This window comes from Chanodichthys erythropterus, chromosome 16, assembly GCF_024489055.1.
Source record: "Chanodichthys erythropterus isolate Z2021 chromosome 16, ASM2448905v1, whole genome shotgun sequence".
In the NCBI taxonomy this organism is placed as follows: Eukaryota; Metazoa; Chordata; class Actinopteri; order Cypriniformes; family Xenocyprididae; genus Chanodichthys; species Chanodichthys erythropterus.
The window spans coordinates 42,790,760-42,807,243 of NC_090236.1; the positions used below are offsets into that span (position 1 = coordinate 42,790,760).

At 40.5% G+C, this 16,484-nt stretch overlaps 1 long non-coding RNA gene across 2 annotated transcripts; it reads right to left on the reverse strand.

Moving 5' to 3' along the window:
* Window positions 1-12,817: 12,817 nt before the first annotated feature.
* LOC137003533 (uncharacterized) lies at window positions 12,818-16,261 on the reverse strand. 2 transcript variants are annotated; one of them, XR_010891987.1, is made up of 4 exons: window positions 16,140-16,261; window positions 14,562-14,664; window positions 13,529-13,665; window positions 12,818-13,393 (listed from the first exon to the last, which is right to left on the reverse strand). It is a non-coding gene; the product is annotated as an uncharacterized lncRNA (long non-coding RNA). The 2 variants fall into 2 exon arrangements; XR_010891988.1 differs by lacking the exon at window positions 14,562-14,664.
* Between the last annotated feature and the right edge of the window lie 223 nt (window positions 16,262-16,484).

The following is a 16,484-nucleotide window of genomic DNA, read 5'->3' on the forward strand; positions in this document are numbered from 1 at the left end:
CAGCTGACTTCTGTATAGATGCTGCTACAGCCTCTAACTCTGTGTGTGGTTTCTCTGGGTTTAGAAAATGAGCGAGACAAATTGTAAAACATAGATTATTTGTAATGTTTGTTGGGCAGAATAAATTCATCCTGTTTTTACTGATTACTTGGTTATGCAAAAGGTCACGTATCTTTCGACGAGCACCGCCATTTTTACACATTTCATTGAGCAAAATGAGGTTGAGGTGGCACCATCCTCGTGGTTAGAGTGGATCGATGGGGTAGGATTTTAGTCCAGAATTTTTTTTTTATAAAACATAAATGATAAACATTAAACAAGGTCAACTATATACATAACATTAAGTAAACCTTCTTGTTTCTGTCTGAAAGGTACTGTTTTGCTATTGGCCCAATTCAAATGTTGGAACCAAGGTCAAGAAATGTGCCATTCCAGATAAACAACTCTGGACAACATATGCAGTCAGAGTATTTTCTGAGACAGGTAAATAATGTAAAACAATACCAATGTTATTTTAATCTCATCAACTACTGTTAACCATTCCTAAAGTGTGAATAATTTATTGAATGTATATTAAGCAAAATTTGTGCTATTTTGAGAACAGACAGTTACAACTTGGCAAGATATCGCGCCCAAAAAGCACTGGAAACCTCCCATGTTGAGGATTCGGATGGAAATAATGCACGAAGGATTGTTCCACCTAAACGATTTAGAGGTATCAGACCTGTGCAGACACTGCAAATGAAGTTAGATTTTTACAATGAAAGACAATTTCAGTTTTAACTTTTGTTTCTTGCAGAAGAAGAAATTCAGCCCAGCAAGCCAAGAAAGACACAACATTGTAAGATACATGTTAAACAAATGAAGTTGGAATGATCAAGGAAAGTTACAATGCATGTTGTCTATACATATTTTCTTTAAATGCTCATTTTGTTTTACAGTTCAAGAGGACAGTGAATCATCTCAAGGTGAAATCATTTATTTTATCATTTATCATTTATTTTACTGTCACTGCATTCATTATTAAATATGAGGTTGAACAATGAAACTAAATTATTCAGAACAGGACCATTTAGCTTCTATTTTTCCTATTGATAATAAATACTTCTTTCTTGACCTTTTGTTTTTGGCCCTGAAGATGAGATTTCCAGTTTGACAGCAAAGAAAATAAATAAACGACCAAGAAGATTAACAGATATTGAATCTGATTGTAAGTAAAAAAAAAAAAAAAAACCATCAACTGTCGATGATAATCTAAAAATGGGATCCCCTTTTTATGCTGTGTAAAAATGACCTAATTAAGGAAGGCCATTACATTAAGTTCCAGGAATAGCTATTCAACAAAAAATTAAAAAATTCTGTCATTATTTACTGAATAAATTTACTTCTGCTTAATAGAACAGAAGATATTTTGAAGAATGTTGGTAACTAAACAGTTTTGGAGACCCATTGACTTCCATAGTAGTTAAAAAAATAAAATGGAAGTTAATGGTGCCACAAAACTGTTTAGTTACAAACATCCTTAAAAATAGCTTCCCTAAATTTATCAGAAAAAAATGAAATTTATTCAGGTTTGGAAAATCTTGAGGGTGAACTGTTCCTTTAAGAAATGTCAAAACATCCTGCTAATGTTTTTTTTTTTTTTTTTTCTCAGCTGGAGAGCCTGATGAGGGTATGGTCACTATGATTAACTTTCATATGTTTTTTCTATTCTGATTTTTCTACTATTATCTGATATTGTCTACTCTTTCTTTTACTGAGTTAGCCATGGAACAACCAGTAAGGGCAAAAAGATCTACTGTAATGTTGCCGGAGGCACCTTACTGTGAGTACATTAAAATGTTTTCAGTCATTTGAATAGTTTCATGGAATTAAAGGAATATTCCAGGTTAAAGTAATTGTACCACATTTGTCTTATAATGTTAATCTAAAAAATGGAAATCTCTGTTTTAATGAGGCATTTACAATGTCACATTAACAAAACATTTTTTTTTAAAGTATTACCTCATGATTTAAACCACCTGAGTAATATTGTTTTTATGGTTTCTATCTTTTATTGTGATGTGATTACAGTTCTTTCTCCTATAACACCACAACTGCAGCCACATCAGTCAATTTCTGCCAACCGACAGAATCAAGGTACATAAAAAAAAGGATTTTCCTAATATATATATATATATATATATATATATATATATATATATATATATATATATATATATATATTTTTTTTTTTTTTTTTTTTTTTTTTTTGATAACTTGTTTTAGGAAGTGTGACTGATCCACAATCTTTTCGAGATGGTAACTATTTTAATTTCTTCACAATTAGCTTATTCAGTGTCATTAACTATCTCCCAAAAAGACTTATGTTGACTTATGGCAGCGTTCATTTTTTTAATTGCTGTAGTTAGAAATATCTCTTTTGTTTCAAAAAAATTTTGGACAGAAATCTGCAAGTTATTTGAAAGTTTGGAGAGGAGAGTAATGCTGAAACTTGACCAAATCGAGAACAACATCCAATCAGCAGTTGCAGCAATGATGCAGTCAATAAGCCAACCAAGCACCTCTGCCTCTGATCTCACAGAGATGCTAGAGGAGCCTTGTAAGACTGTGGAGGATTTAGAGAAGCTGTGCGAGAAGCTAAAAGATGCAGACTTTCGTAAGAAGATGGTATGTGCCATAAAACAGGCAACATTAGTAGTGATTGTTAACTTGTAATAATTTTAAATAAGTTATTCTTGTGTTAAATTACCAATTGTAATTTTTTGTAGATTCGTTATCTGTGTCATCAGAGTGGAAGCAGTTTAGGAGATGCGATTAGGAGGATGCTCCAAAAAATTGGAGATAATGTTTTATGGGGACACTATAGTTACAAAGGGAGGAAGGGAAAACATCCATTTCGGCAGATTCTTATAAATGATGTCATCATACGTAAGTTTCTTGCCATTATATATAAAAAAGGATACAATGCAGAAAAGGAACTTTTTTTTTCCAAGGCGGCAAATAATTCTGACATCTGTATCTATTTCATGTATTTTAAAAAATAAAAAATAAAAATAAATAAAATAAATAAAAACTAGTATATCAGCCAGCTCACCCTTCTCTTCAGTGTATGTGTATTGTATATAATATATATATATATATATATATATATATATATATATATATATATATATATATATATATAGCAGAAATAAATAAGATCAATGTTTGATGCTTTTGTTAAATGCTGCTTTTTTTCTAATTCTAATTTCTAGTTCCTATTTTAATAACTGTGATCTCTGTACTAAATCAAGGTGCCTGCAGTAAGGCATACCCACACCAAAAATCGCAGAGTGTTCAGGAGATGATTGCCACGACCCTAAAACATGCCCCAGATCGTGCAAAAGCAGCTAATCAGGTGAGTGAATTATAAAATGTTCAGGTATTAACAGTTAGCCAAAGAAAAGCACATCTATTCATCTCACACAGACAGACGGACAGACAGACTGATAGATAGTCTGAAGGACAGATAGATAGAACAATACAGCATACAGGCGGACTGACTTCAGTTCCAACCCTGCTCCGACACACCTGTCTGTAATTATCAAGCACCCCTGAACACCTTGATTTGCTGGTTTGATGGGGGATGGAGCTGAAATCTGCAGGATGGTCGCTCTCCAGGAGCAGGATTGGACACCCCTGCACTAAAGGAAAGAGAAACAATTACAATTGTCTGCCTTCGATGAAATCAACTGAAGATAAAAGATCTTGGCAGAGAATTAAACAACTCTACAAAAAGCATTACCAGCTTCACTTATTACTACCCAGAATTACTTTTTTGTTCTATTGCATAAATAATGCCCATTTAATTTACGAATGACTGCTTTCGTTTCTGCTCTGACAGACACAAGACCACGACACACACGTGCATAATAGAAATCAGAAATAGGCTAGGCATGAGAAGACATTGCACGCTTTTCGTCTTAAAGCCAAACTTCATAGTAAAATCAGTCGCAAATTGGAACAAGTGAACTATTTTGTTGCGCTAAATTATCAAAACGTTCCTTTCGCTTTACGCTGGAGACAATAAGCATAATAACATCAAAGATCATAAAAAAAAACAATCAATGTATGTCATAAGACTTACCTTACTTTATGTCATATTAAAATGTATTTTTCGTATGATAGGGCCTACATAAGGCGCTCTGTCCCAGCTAACACACGACGTAACAGTTACGTAATGTATTCGTACTTTTTGGTAATTTCATGACTTACTAACTGACAACGTAACTATGACGTTGCATGCCAGTAATTTCATTACCTTCAGATTACCATCGCACAACGTCGTCAGTACGACCCCTAACGTTATAAGATTACCAAGGACGTTCCAGATACGTACTCTATACGTAATATGTTGGTAATTCCATGACTTACTAGTAACGTAACTACAACGTTGTATGCCCATAATATTATTACCATCAAATTACCATATCACAACGTCGTCAGTACGATCTCCTAACGTTATAAGAAAACCAAGGACGTTCCAGATACGTACTCTATACGTAATATATTGGTAATTCCATGACTTACTAGTAACGTAACTACAACGTTGTATGCCCATAATATTATTACCATCAAATTACCATATCACAACGGTACGATCTCCCAACGTTATAAGAAAACCAAGGACGTTCCAGATACGTACTCTATTCGTAATATAATGGTCATTCCATGACTTACTGGCAACGTTATAGCAACGTCATGTGCTAGTAATTTCATTACCATCATTTACACATTCTTTATATGTTATTATTATCAGAATTTGCCATTTAAAATATGTAATTAAACGTCAGACACAAGACTGAAATGTCCCTTAAGAAAAAAAAAAATGTTTCTTTTCACCAAGTCAGAATATGGATAACTGCTTTTTATATATATAGTGACGTGACATACAGCGCGCGCCTCCACAAATGGAGCGCGCGCACAGTATGTTGACAAGAGAGTAAAGTTAATTTTTCTGAGAGAAGAATTTATTTTTCCGAGGTGACAACGAATAAATGGCTTTTATAAAAATGTATAAAGTTAACTTTGGAAAGACGCAAAACCTTTTTTTATTGTTATGTTTACGTTAGTGCTGTTGGCCGTTAGAGTTGCCATGGCAACCGGGAAAACATTCAAGCTGCTGGAAAGGACAGTGTCGGCGTTTCTCCGTGTTTCTTGTCAGTTTTATAGCAATAAAGTTCAACAACTGCGTCAGATTAGTTAAGTAACATTACCCACAGTCTACTTTAAGTTGTTAAGGATGCTGGTGTAGAGAGACGAGGCAGATACGGATTTCCACAATAGTAAGAGACTTTAATTAACACAGGGCAGGAACACCAAACATACATTAAACACAACAGAGAACCGACAAGGAGTGCAGGGAGTGAGTGCATTATAAAGGGAGTGCAGATGATAGAGTCCAGGTGCAGGTGATCTGTGATGATGAGGAGCTGACGAGGGAAGTGAGTGCAGGTGATGAAACAGGAGGATCATGGGATATGGAGTCCAGGAAGACAAGGGATCTGTGACAGTACCTCCCCCTCCCGGTAGGCGCGTCCTCGCGCCGTAAATAGAATAACCGGGAGGGGGGGCGGGCGCCCTGGAGACCTCATGCAGGTGCCGGGGGATGAGTGGACTGGAGTGGAGGTCTCCAGGGCGGATCCATGAGCCATGGCGGGTCAGGAGCCTTGGCAGGCCACGGCGGGTCAGGAGCCTTGGCAGGCCACGGCGGGTCAGGAGCCTTGGCAGGCCACGGCGGGTCAGGAGCCTTGGCAGGCCACGGCGGGTCAGGAGCCTTGGCAGGCCACGGCGGGTCAGGAGCCTTGGCAGGCCACGGCGGGTCAGGAGCCTTGGCAGGCCACGGCGGGTCAGGAGCCTTGGCAGGCCACGGCGGGTCAGGAGCCTTGGCAGGCCATGTCAGAGGCCCACCCACATGTGTGGCGCCCACATGTCCCCCACCCACGGGTACTTGGCCCCCCCCCAAAAAATACTTGGAGAGGTTTAGGATCATATTGCGGAGTCCGAGGAATAAAGTCAATGTGTGGGTGGAGGAGCATGGAGCTGGTTTGGCGGCGGAGACTGGAGAACTTTGCTCGGCGGCGGAGACTGGAGAACTTTGCTCGGCGGCGGAGACTGGAGAACTTTGCTCGGCGGCGGAGACTGGAGAACTTTGCTCGGCGGCGGAGACTGGAGAACTTTGCTCGGCGGCGGAGACTGGAGAACTTTGCTCGGCGGCGGAGACTGGAGAACTTTGCTCGGCGGCGGAGACTGGAGAACTTTGCTCGGCGGCGGAGACTGGAGAACTTTGCTCGGCGGCGGAGACTGGAGAACTTTGCTCGGCGGCGGAGACTGGAGAACTTTGCTCGGCGGCGGAGACTGGAGAACTTTGCTCGGCGGCGGAGACTGGAGAACTTTGCTCGGCGGCGGAGACTGGAGAACTTTGCTCGGCGGCGGAGACTGGAGAACTTTGCTCGGCGGCGGAGACTGGAGAACTTTGCTCGGCGGCGGAGACTGGAGAACTTTGCTCGGCGGCGGAGACTGGAGAACTTTGCTCGGCGGCGGAGACTGGAGAACTTTGCTCGGCGGCGGAGACTGGAGAACTTTGCTCGGCGGCGGAGACTGGAGAACTTTGCTCGGCGGCGGAGACTGGAGAACTTTGCTCGGCGGCGGCTGCTGGAGCGGCAGGCTCGGCGGCGGCGGCTGGAGCGGCAGGCTCGGCGGCGGCTGGAGCGGCAGGCTCGGCGGCGGCGGCTGGAGCGGCAGGCTCGGCGGCGGCGGCGGCTGGAGCGGCAGGCTCGGCGGCGGCGGCGGCTGGAGCGGCAGGCTCGGCGGCGGCGGCTGGAGCTGAGGGCTCGGCGGCGGCGGCTGGAGCTGAGGGCTCGGAGGCGGGGGGTGGAGCTGAGGGCTCGGCGGCGGCGGCTGGAGCTGAGGGCTCGGCGGCGGCGGCTGGAGCTGAGGGCTCGGCGGCGGCGGCTGGAGCTGAGGGCTCGGCGGCGGCGGCTGGAGCTGAGGGCTCGTAGGCGGCGGCTGGAGCTGAGGGCTCGTAGGCGGCGGCTGGAGCTGAGGGCTCGTAGGCGGCGGCTGGAGCTGAGGGCTCGTAGGCGGCGGCTGGAGCTGAGGGCTCGTAGGCGGCGGCTGGAGCTGAGGGCTCGTAGGCGGCGGCTGGAGCTGAGGGCTCGTTCATTCCCTCAAATACAATTAAGATCCCCACAGGCACTGGAGCTGGCTCTGTGGGGACTGGAACGGGCTCTGGAGAGACTGGAGCGGGCTCTGGAGAGACTGGAGTGGACTGTTTCCTCCTCCTCTGCTTTCGGGACCCAGTTGAGGAGTGTGGGTTCCGTGTGGGACAGGAAGGACGTTCACTGGAGGGGTAAGCGGAGGAATACGGAGACTGACTAACTGGCCCGGCTGACCGTGTTTCTGGACGGACTGAAGACCAACACTCATCCACATAGAATTGGGAATTATTCAAAAACAAAATAAAATTGATAGTTTCGCTTAAGGAGAGACGATAATCAGGTTCATGGAAACGGAGAGTGTTGTCATCCAGACCGTCCAAAAACAGGGCGATTAAATTAGCTTCGGACCAGTCAGACAGATAAGCCAGCTCAACGAACTCCTCCACATACCTCTCCAGTGAACGACCAACCTGAAGAAGCCCGATGAGGCGATCGCCGGCTGACAGATGAGAGAGAGGCGTAGGAGGAGCAGGAGCCAGGGAGTCCGTTCTTCTGTTACGGCTGCTGGTGTAGAGAGACGAGGCAGATACGGATTTCCACAATAGTAAGAGACTTTAATTAACACAGGGCAGGAACACCAAACATACATTAAACACAACAGAGAACTGACAAGGAGTGCAGGGAGTGAGTGCATTATAAAGGGAGTGCAGATGATAGAGTCCAGGTGCAGGTGATCTGTGATGATGAGGAGCTGACGAGGGAAGTGAGTGCAGGTGATGAAACAGGAGGATCATGGGATATGGAGTCCAGGAAGACAAGGGATCTGTGACATAAGTACTTTTGTTAATATTTTTACCTCTGTGATTGAACGTCTGAAATATATGTTAGCAAAATGTTACGCTAGCATATGTTTTTAATGATACTGAGTGCAAAACGTCTTGAATGCTTTTATTTTATGTTTCGCTGTAGGCAGTATGTTTTTATTTATAGTTTGGGTGTATTTCATTATTTTTATTTGGATTTTTGTTCATGTTCTGTGTGTTTTTCAAAATAAATGAATTGAATTAATTTTGAGCTCTGCATTCATTGGAATAATAGCTGTTGGAATAGCCTTTAAATTAGTTTGGGCAAATGAGGACATAAATTTAAACTACTGCATGTCCGCCCATAGAAAAATAAATAAATATAAAAATTACCAACTGATTACCAACACACAACCATTGATACACAACGTTGCCACGACGTCGCAGTTACTAACTGGCAACGTCACAAAGTTACGTTGTGGCAACGTATCCGGGAATTTCACTTTTCCAGTTGCCACAACGTAACTAGTTACGTCGCCACGACGAAAGTTTGGTCACCAAATTACGTTGCAGTTACGTAACAGTCACGTATTTTGGTTAGCTGGGGTCTTATGGAAGGCCAAAAGGGCCAAAACGTGTGAAACCGACGCCTTAACACGTAATTACGTGTTAACGCGCAAATGACGTGTTAACGCGTAATTACGTGTTAACGCGCAAATGACGTATTAACGCGTCATTTTGTGAAATAAAAAACGTGGAACTTTACCACCACCTGCTGGTGTACACAAGCAGACTAGGATTGCAAATTGCAGGATTTAATCTAAAATAAATTTTAAACAATGTCTTTATGAACAGTGTACAACTATACCTACATATAATAATTATAGTATATTAAAGTATATTATATATATACTTTTCACTCTGTCACAATGATCTAGGAAGAGCAAGCAAGGGAGATGAAAGACAGGACGTGACGGTCGGAGAAAGGGGAAGAGGAGAGGTGGAGGCTGACAAGCCTATTCTATATGGTTCCTCTAGATGCATGATCAGGCTTAATGTCATTACCATTTCAGTTCAAAATAAACTATTTGCAGAAATTTAAACTACACATATTTATAAAATTTGTTTATGTATATTCAAATATAAAATCACACCAAAGTATTTTATTTTGAATTTCTTATAAATAAATGGAATATGTCCATTTGTCCATTTGAGTGGAGTACCCTGAGGCATACCCCCTCTCTTCAACTTAAACTGCATCTTTTCCATTAAGGAACAATATTTGCCCCCTACACTGATATTACAATGCATTTTTTAATCTTTTTTAAATTAAAAAAAAAGTTCAATATAAAATTATACCTTGGTCTGTTTAAATACTCGATTGGCTGAAAGGTGTGCAGTAAATAAGTTTAATGCACAGGACACAGGTTTAGTCAGTTTGATTACAGATCAAAATTAATCTGCCACTATGCTTGTATAATGTTATCAACATTAAAAACAACTCACAAAAGTTATGTTTTGTATCAAGAGTTTGAATCTTAAACATGCACCTTTTGTGCCAGGCTATTTCTTCAAGTGCTAAATCTCGATTTGCTCAGGCAGCAGACTCTGCATGCAACCTATGCACCCATATGAACGCTGCTTATGTGGAAATGGACACTGTCATATTTGACTGCGAAAGATGTGGTATTGATTGATTGATTGAATGTATGTATGTATATATTCATGAATTTATGGCATTGTGCCTGTTAGAAAATATATTGTCGGTTTTAATGTTATTTTAAGGTGGGGAAGAATTAAGTGTACGGCAACATCCTGCATTTTGTTCGTGTACCCCGTACCCCCTCGTGTAGGCCTTTCCCTTTTATACTTTCCCTATTATGCAATTGTGATAAATGCGTTTTTTTTTTTTGTGTGTGTGTGTGCATTTTTGTAGGGATGTTTGTGAATTGTGTAAAGCCAATAAAAAAAGCTGTGATCATTTTATCTGGATATAAAGTTTTGGTTGGGTGTATAAACTATAATAAAAACATTTGAGAATTTTGTGCATAATGTGTTGAGAGAAAATGATTCACATACAGTAATTTGCAATTCATGTGAAATGAATGAAAACATACAATCTGTTTACGACAATTACAGTTTTTTCCAATTGCTAACACACAATTTTTCAAACTAGTCTGGTTTTATCAAAACACTTAACACAATTCACAAAACCACACACCCAAACTGCAAAATACCTCATATATCCTGCAAAATGAAGCACTGCAACCGAAACTACACAGAGCATTATCAAAATCAAACTTTTGCATGAAATGGCACACACTTCATTCATATTACCAGATTTTTGCCTAACCACCTACACACTGTTGGGCATAATGAAAAGCACCCCCATCTTTAGTATGCTTTGCCATAATACTAAAATATGTATCAGATTGTTCACATGCACAGAAATATTTGCAGATACACACACATGCTGTTGCAACATTTTTATTTTTTTTCCTTCACTACAGTAAACAAGTCAGTACAACATAAGCACAGCAGATATATTTACATGGGACTGAACAAAAATATTCTTACAAAAAAAGTAAACTGAAAAAGAAAATTTCTGAAAAAAAAAAATATTACAGTAAAAAAAAAAAAAAGGCAAGAAAAATAATTAGGCAGCATCTTGCCGCACAGCCGGGTCTGGCCACAACGCCTCGTCAACCTCACAGGCAATATCTTCCCTTGCCAGACATCGAGGGAAGAAGCGCCTTGAGTGCCTTATCCATCCCTGAATTGCACCCACATCAATCTCATCACATGCCTCTTCCATGGCCTGCACAAGAGGCATGCGCACAAAGGGCTGCCGGTCGTATACCTTCCACCGCCATGCCGAAAAGAATTCTTCTATGGGGTTCAGAAATGGTGAGTATGGTGGGAGGTATTGCACGAGAAATGTTGGGTGGTCAGCAAACCAGTTTTGGACTGGGGCTGCACGATGAAAGCTCACGTTGTCCCATACTACAACGTACCGGTTTCTTTGATGGTCTGCATCATTCATACGCTCTGGTGGTATGAGAATGTTGTGAAGTCTGTCCAGAAATGTGAGAATATGGGCTGTGTTGTATGGTCCAAGTTTGGCATGACGGTGGAGGACACCATGCATATTGGAGATGGCAGCGCACATTGTGATGTTCCCACCACGTTGGCCAGGAACATCTATAATGGCTCTGTGGCCAATGAGGTTTCTCCCTCTTCTTCTGGTCTTTGCTAGGTTGAACCCAGCCTCATCTATAAAGATGAACTCATGTGGGATTGCATGAGCATCCATTTCCAGTACTCCCTGAAAACAAAGAACAAAAATCACTCAATATGGTGTTATCCAGTACACTGGGAAACAATGTTGTGTGTAGTGTACTGCAGTCAATATAGTACTTACATCCACATATGCTTGTCTGAACTCTTTGTTTCTTTGAGAGTTTCTCTCAAACGGCACCTTATAAAGTTGTTTCATTCTGATTTGGTTTCGCTTGAGAATGCGAGCCAATGTGGACAGACTAACTCGTTGAATGTTGTTGAATAAGGTGTTGTCTTGGATGATGTGGCTTTGAATTTCTCGTAATCTGATTTCATTATTTTCCAAAACCAAGTTTACAATGGCAGCTTCCTGTACCCCGGTGAACATTTGGCCCCTTCCTCCACCATGGTGTCGTCTCAGTCCTTTAGAAAAAAATAAATAAAAATATATATAGGGCTTGGACAATGCAGCCTAAATATTTTCCCCCACAGTAGAGTACATTGTACAGGAAACTTGTACAGTTCATGAATGGCTGATGTCATACACTAAGTAAACAGGTGTCATCCAACTGATACACTATGACATGGGGTATACTACATGTGTACTACATGAAATTTTGGTTACATACCTGTTCTCCAGTCTAAAGGTCCGGATGACAGAGGCGACAGTAAAACGGCTCAAGTTTGGCTGCACTCTCTGTCCAGCCTCACGCATTGTCAACCCATGGTTGATGACATGATCTACTAAGGTTGCTCTGATTTCATTTGAAAGTGTTTGTCTTCTTTGGCCATGAACTCCTCTACCTGCTCTACCCCTACCTCTCACTCTTCCTCTTCCTCTTCCTCTCTCTGCAATGTCTTCCATTGTTGTTGTAAAAAAAAAAAAAGTTCTCACCTGTGGTCTTTTCATAGTGCTTACATCCTGATTGAAGTGTTAACAATTAACCACTGAGGTGTTTGGCCAGGTAGCACATGTAATTGGCCAATTAGCTCATGTAGTGTCATTTTGAATGGCAGTGTTTTGAAATGGCAAACATGTGACTTTATGTCAGATTGTTGTGTCTTATGCAGAGAACTTTATTTAGTGAATTTAAAAAGTGCTATTTTGAAATGCAAAATGTGTGTAAAACAGAAAAGGTGTTTAGACTTTTGGAGACTTGAGAAGAAGTTTTGCTCTCTGTGTGTCAGTTTAAATAATTGTGCTGTGCATGTCATTTTAGTGTGTTAGCAATTGGAAAAAACTGTAACACTGTGACAGTGTTAACTAACAAACTCTTATAGTGTAAAATTTTAACACCACAATGGATGATCAGAACACCAACGTTGGTGTTCAAAGTTAACTTGATGACCTGGTCAACACTTAACCAACGTTCAAGCAAATTTTAAACTAAATTAATGTTGAGTATTTACATAGACCCCTAGGATTTACACTATAGTTACAACAGTTACCATCTATAAGTGTTAACATCCCAATAATCAGACCATAAAGTGCTGCAATGAATAGATTTTATTATTTTTCTTTTAACAGGGCTTCACATTTCATTTAAGCCAGGGACAGGGCACTCAAACTACCCTGTACAATGACCTTGTTCAACATTAAACTTCATAAAACAAGCTCATACCTGCTGTTTGCAGTCTATGATGCAGCCGTTTGGTACAATATAAAACAGTCTGTAAGCATAAAACAATCAAAAATCGAAGAGCTTCAAGTATCATCAAAAGCTTCACATAACATGACAGGTGCATTATGCAATACTCCGCAAACATAACACTTAAACATTGTTCACTGACTCTTAGTTCCTGTTCATGAGCTTGGCTCTCAGTTCCTTCACCTTTGGACTTTCTTCAGTGGTGTCAACATACTATACTGTCTGGAGGGATGTGTACATGTTGCTGAGAGCATCATTAAAGCTTACACTGAAAACGAAGTGTTCTAAATAGTTCATCAAAGGCTGCCAACGACGTGGTTCCCTGACATGGAATGAGCATCTTGTCAATCACAATGTAGTAATAATTGCTGATGGCCCACTTGTGAGTTCCTGAGGCAAGGAGATATGGCTGCCGATGTCCCTCCAGTTTCTCCAAGTGTTCTTCAACGCAGCTGATTGACTGTGGGAAAAATTATATATCAATTTACATAGTACTATTCTTACTAGTTTAGGTTTTCTGCAAGTATCATTACATCTAATTTAATGCTCTTTGAAGGGTTAGTTCACCCAAAAATGAAAATAATTTATTACTCACCCTCATGTCGTTCCACACCCGTAAGACCTTCATTAATCTTCGGAACACAAATTAAGATATTTTAGTTGAAATCCGATGGCTCCGTGAGGCCTGCATAGCCAGCAATGACATTTCCTCTCTCAAGATCCATTAATGCACTAAAAACATATTTAAATCAGTTCATGTGAGTACAGTGGTTCAATATTAATATTATAAAGCGATGAGAATATTTTTGGTGCGCCAAAAAAAACAAAATAACGACTTATTTAGTGATGGCCGATTTCAAAACACTGCTTCAGGAAGATTCGGAGCATAATGAATCAGCGTGTCGAATCATGATTCGGATCGCATGTCAAACGGCTGAAATCACATGACTTTGCCGCTCCGAACAGCTTATTCGACACGCTATTTCATTATGCTCCGAATCTTCCTGAAGGAGTAAAGTACAACATCTTATTTATTTCTGAGCTGTGTTTGTTTTAATCTAGAGCGCTAAAGAAAGTAAAATATTTGCATAATATTAGGTGTCTGAAGATCAAGATCCCAGTCATTCAAAGGTGATATGTCTGAACGAAATAAATTCTTCTCTAATGGATATCTGGTACTTCCACTCCATCCTCTGGGTCAGCAGCAGAATTTTGCTTGTGAAAACGCTGCTCCACTCCCTGCTAAATGTGAAAGGAGAAGTATTAACGATACAAACTGCTTTGAACTCCTATGTAACAAATTGAAGACTTATTAATTTGTTTGAAAATAATAGTTTATCAGTTAGCCGGTTTGAAAAGTTTTTCTGACTACAAAATAAAAATTGTTATTATTATCATTACACAATGAGAATTATCTTATTATTTACTCAACCTCCTTATGTTCTTGATCAGCTTTTTGCAAACATGATCTAAACGGAAAAAGATTTTAATTGTATAACCAGGTCATGTAACGATTGGGCTAAATCAATACAACACTGCTGTTGTGGACTCTCAGAGAGCTCTGAAATACCTCTCCACCTGAAAAGCAATACTTTTTTGGATTACTTTAACTTTAAAAAATGACTTACCTCGAGTTTCTATCATGATAACGACAACGATTGATGATATCATTCGTCTGTGCTTTTCCATAACTCCTCTCAACAATGCTTTTGGATCTGATAAATGCGTTGGCTAGCAGCAAATAAATAGAGATGAAATTCAAAAACAAAACTCCAAACTTCATATCGCTAAATGAAATAGGAAGCCGCAAATAACTAACAAATAAATAACTAAAGCTTTTTTATGACGTGACTCTCCTATGACTAAACAGGTTCAGAGTAGGTCCAGCTCAAACAACGTTTCAAAGGTTTGGATCCAATAGCAAGACAATTTTGCTTTTTACGTCCAAGTGGAACTCATGCAACTATAAGCTGCGTGCTTGTGGAGTGATCTAAAGCTTTTTTTAACCAACCCAACCAACACTGTTGACCCATCCCTTACACCTTACCCCTACCCTTAAACCCATACCACCAAACCTGTACCTAACCTTACCCACATCCCACCTCAATAGCAGCAAAAGTGATTTGCAATTCAATATGAACCCAATAAGTACACTGTACTTACTTTTTGATGTACGTACAGGTACATAGTATTACTGTAAGGCCACTTAATATTAAGTGGAGCCCTTTTTCCTAAACCGAAACTAATAAAAACCTGCCCGAGAAGGACAGACTTTCCTAACTTATGATTCTCAGTAGCCTATTGAGAGCAAGCGAGCACGACAGATGGACATTGTGCGCACAAAAATGCTAGGAGAAAGGGGCGTTTGGGTATTTGTTAAAGGCAAAATGCTTCATTGCATTCCTTCTCAAGAGAATACTTATCTTCCTCCTCCTACTTCTCCGCCTCAAAAACATTAAAGAAGTCTTATTTCAAACTTTTGATCGCCAGTCTGTAAAATAATGCGTGTGAACTATTAGAAAATTATGTTTTACACTTTACGGGACATAGGTTACATGAAAGCTGCTGGTTTTGCCATGCAGTTTAAGTTTGACAATATTTCGAGTTTTATGATTGTGAAATTACTGAAGAAATCCTGACAACAGACACACATTCACTTTTATCTGACATGCTGAACAGGTTACGTTAATGTTTCTTTATCCAATGTGTGAAGAATAACAATCCGAAAAGGTCAGAAGTGCGTCCTAGAAATGAATCCCCGTCGTTTAACAGTTTATTACTATTTATCGTAAACAGTTGGCAAACATTGCTGTAGGCTATATTGTTTTGTTCAGCTGCTTATGTTATCTCGGCTCGCATTCTACAAGCATTAAGTGCAGCGCTTCTCGGTTTCCGTGGACAGTAAATCCCGCCTCCTTTGATTTGATTGGTTATCTCAAACATTTTGACATTGATAAGCGCTTTTAGACAGACTGAGCACACTGATTAGAGTCTTTGTGGGCCGCGCCCGCGCGAACAATTCGTCTGTGCTGACGGAAAGATGGGCCTATGGACTATTTACTACAATTCATTCATACATTTACATTGCAAAGGGCCGGCCCACGTTGTCCAGCGGCCCACAGGGAAAACTCCCGGTACTGCCGATAGCCTTGTCCGCCCCTGGGGGAAATAATGGGCGTCCAGTGCCACAAAACAAGATCACTTACCTTGTAATTATTATTGCTATAGCATCCCGATCGTCTGTTTGAGCCAACCGAGTACACTCCCGAAATGCCCATAGGAAATGCCCATAGTCTGTAAGAAACTCTCTCCGCGCCATGTCCTGCTGCTGATGAAAAAAAAGTCTACTACTACTACTTTCTTCCTCGCCGCCAAAAGTTTTTGGTTAAAAGGAAGTTGCGCCAGACTTGAGCACATCGTAACCATTACGCAAGTGCTCGTTCACAATCTCATTAATAATAAAACGATCTGAATCGTGCGTATCACCATATTAATTAGTCATGAGAAGGATTACAAACAGTTACGACAGGCAATGTCAACGTGACACAACA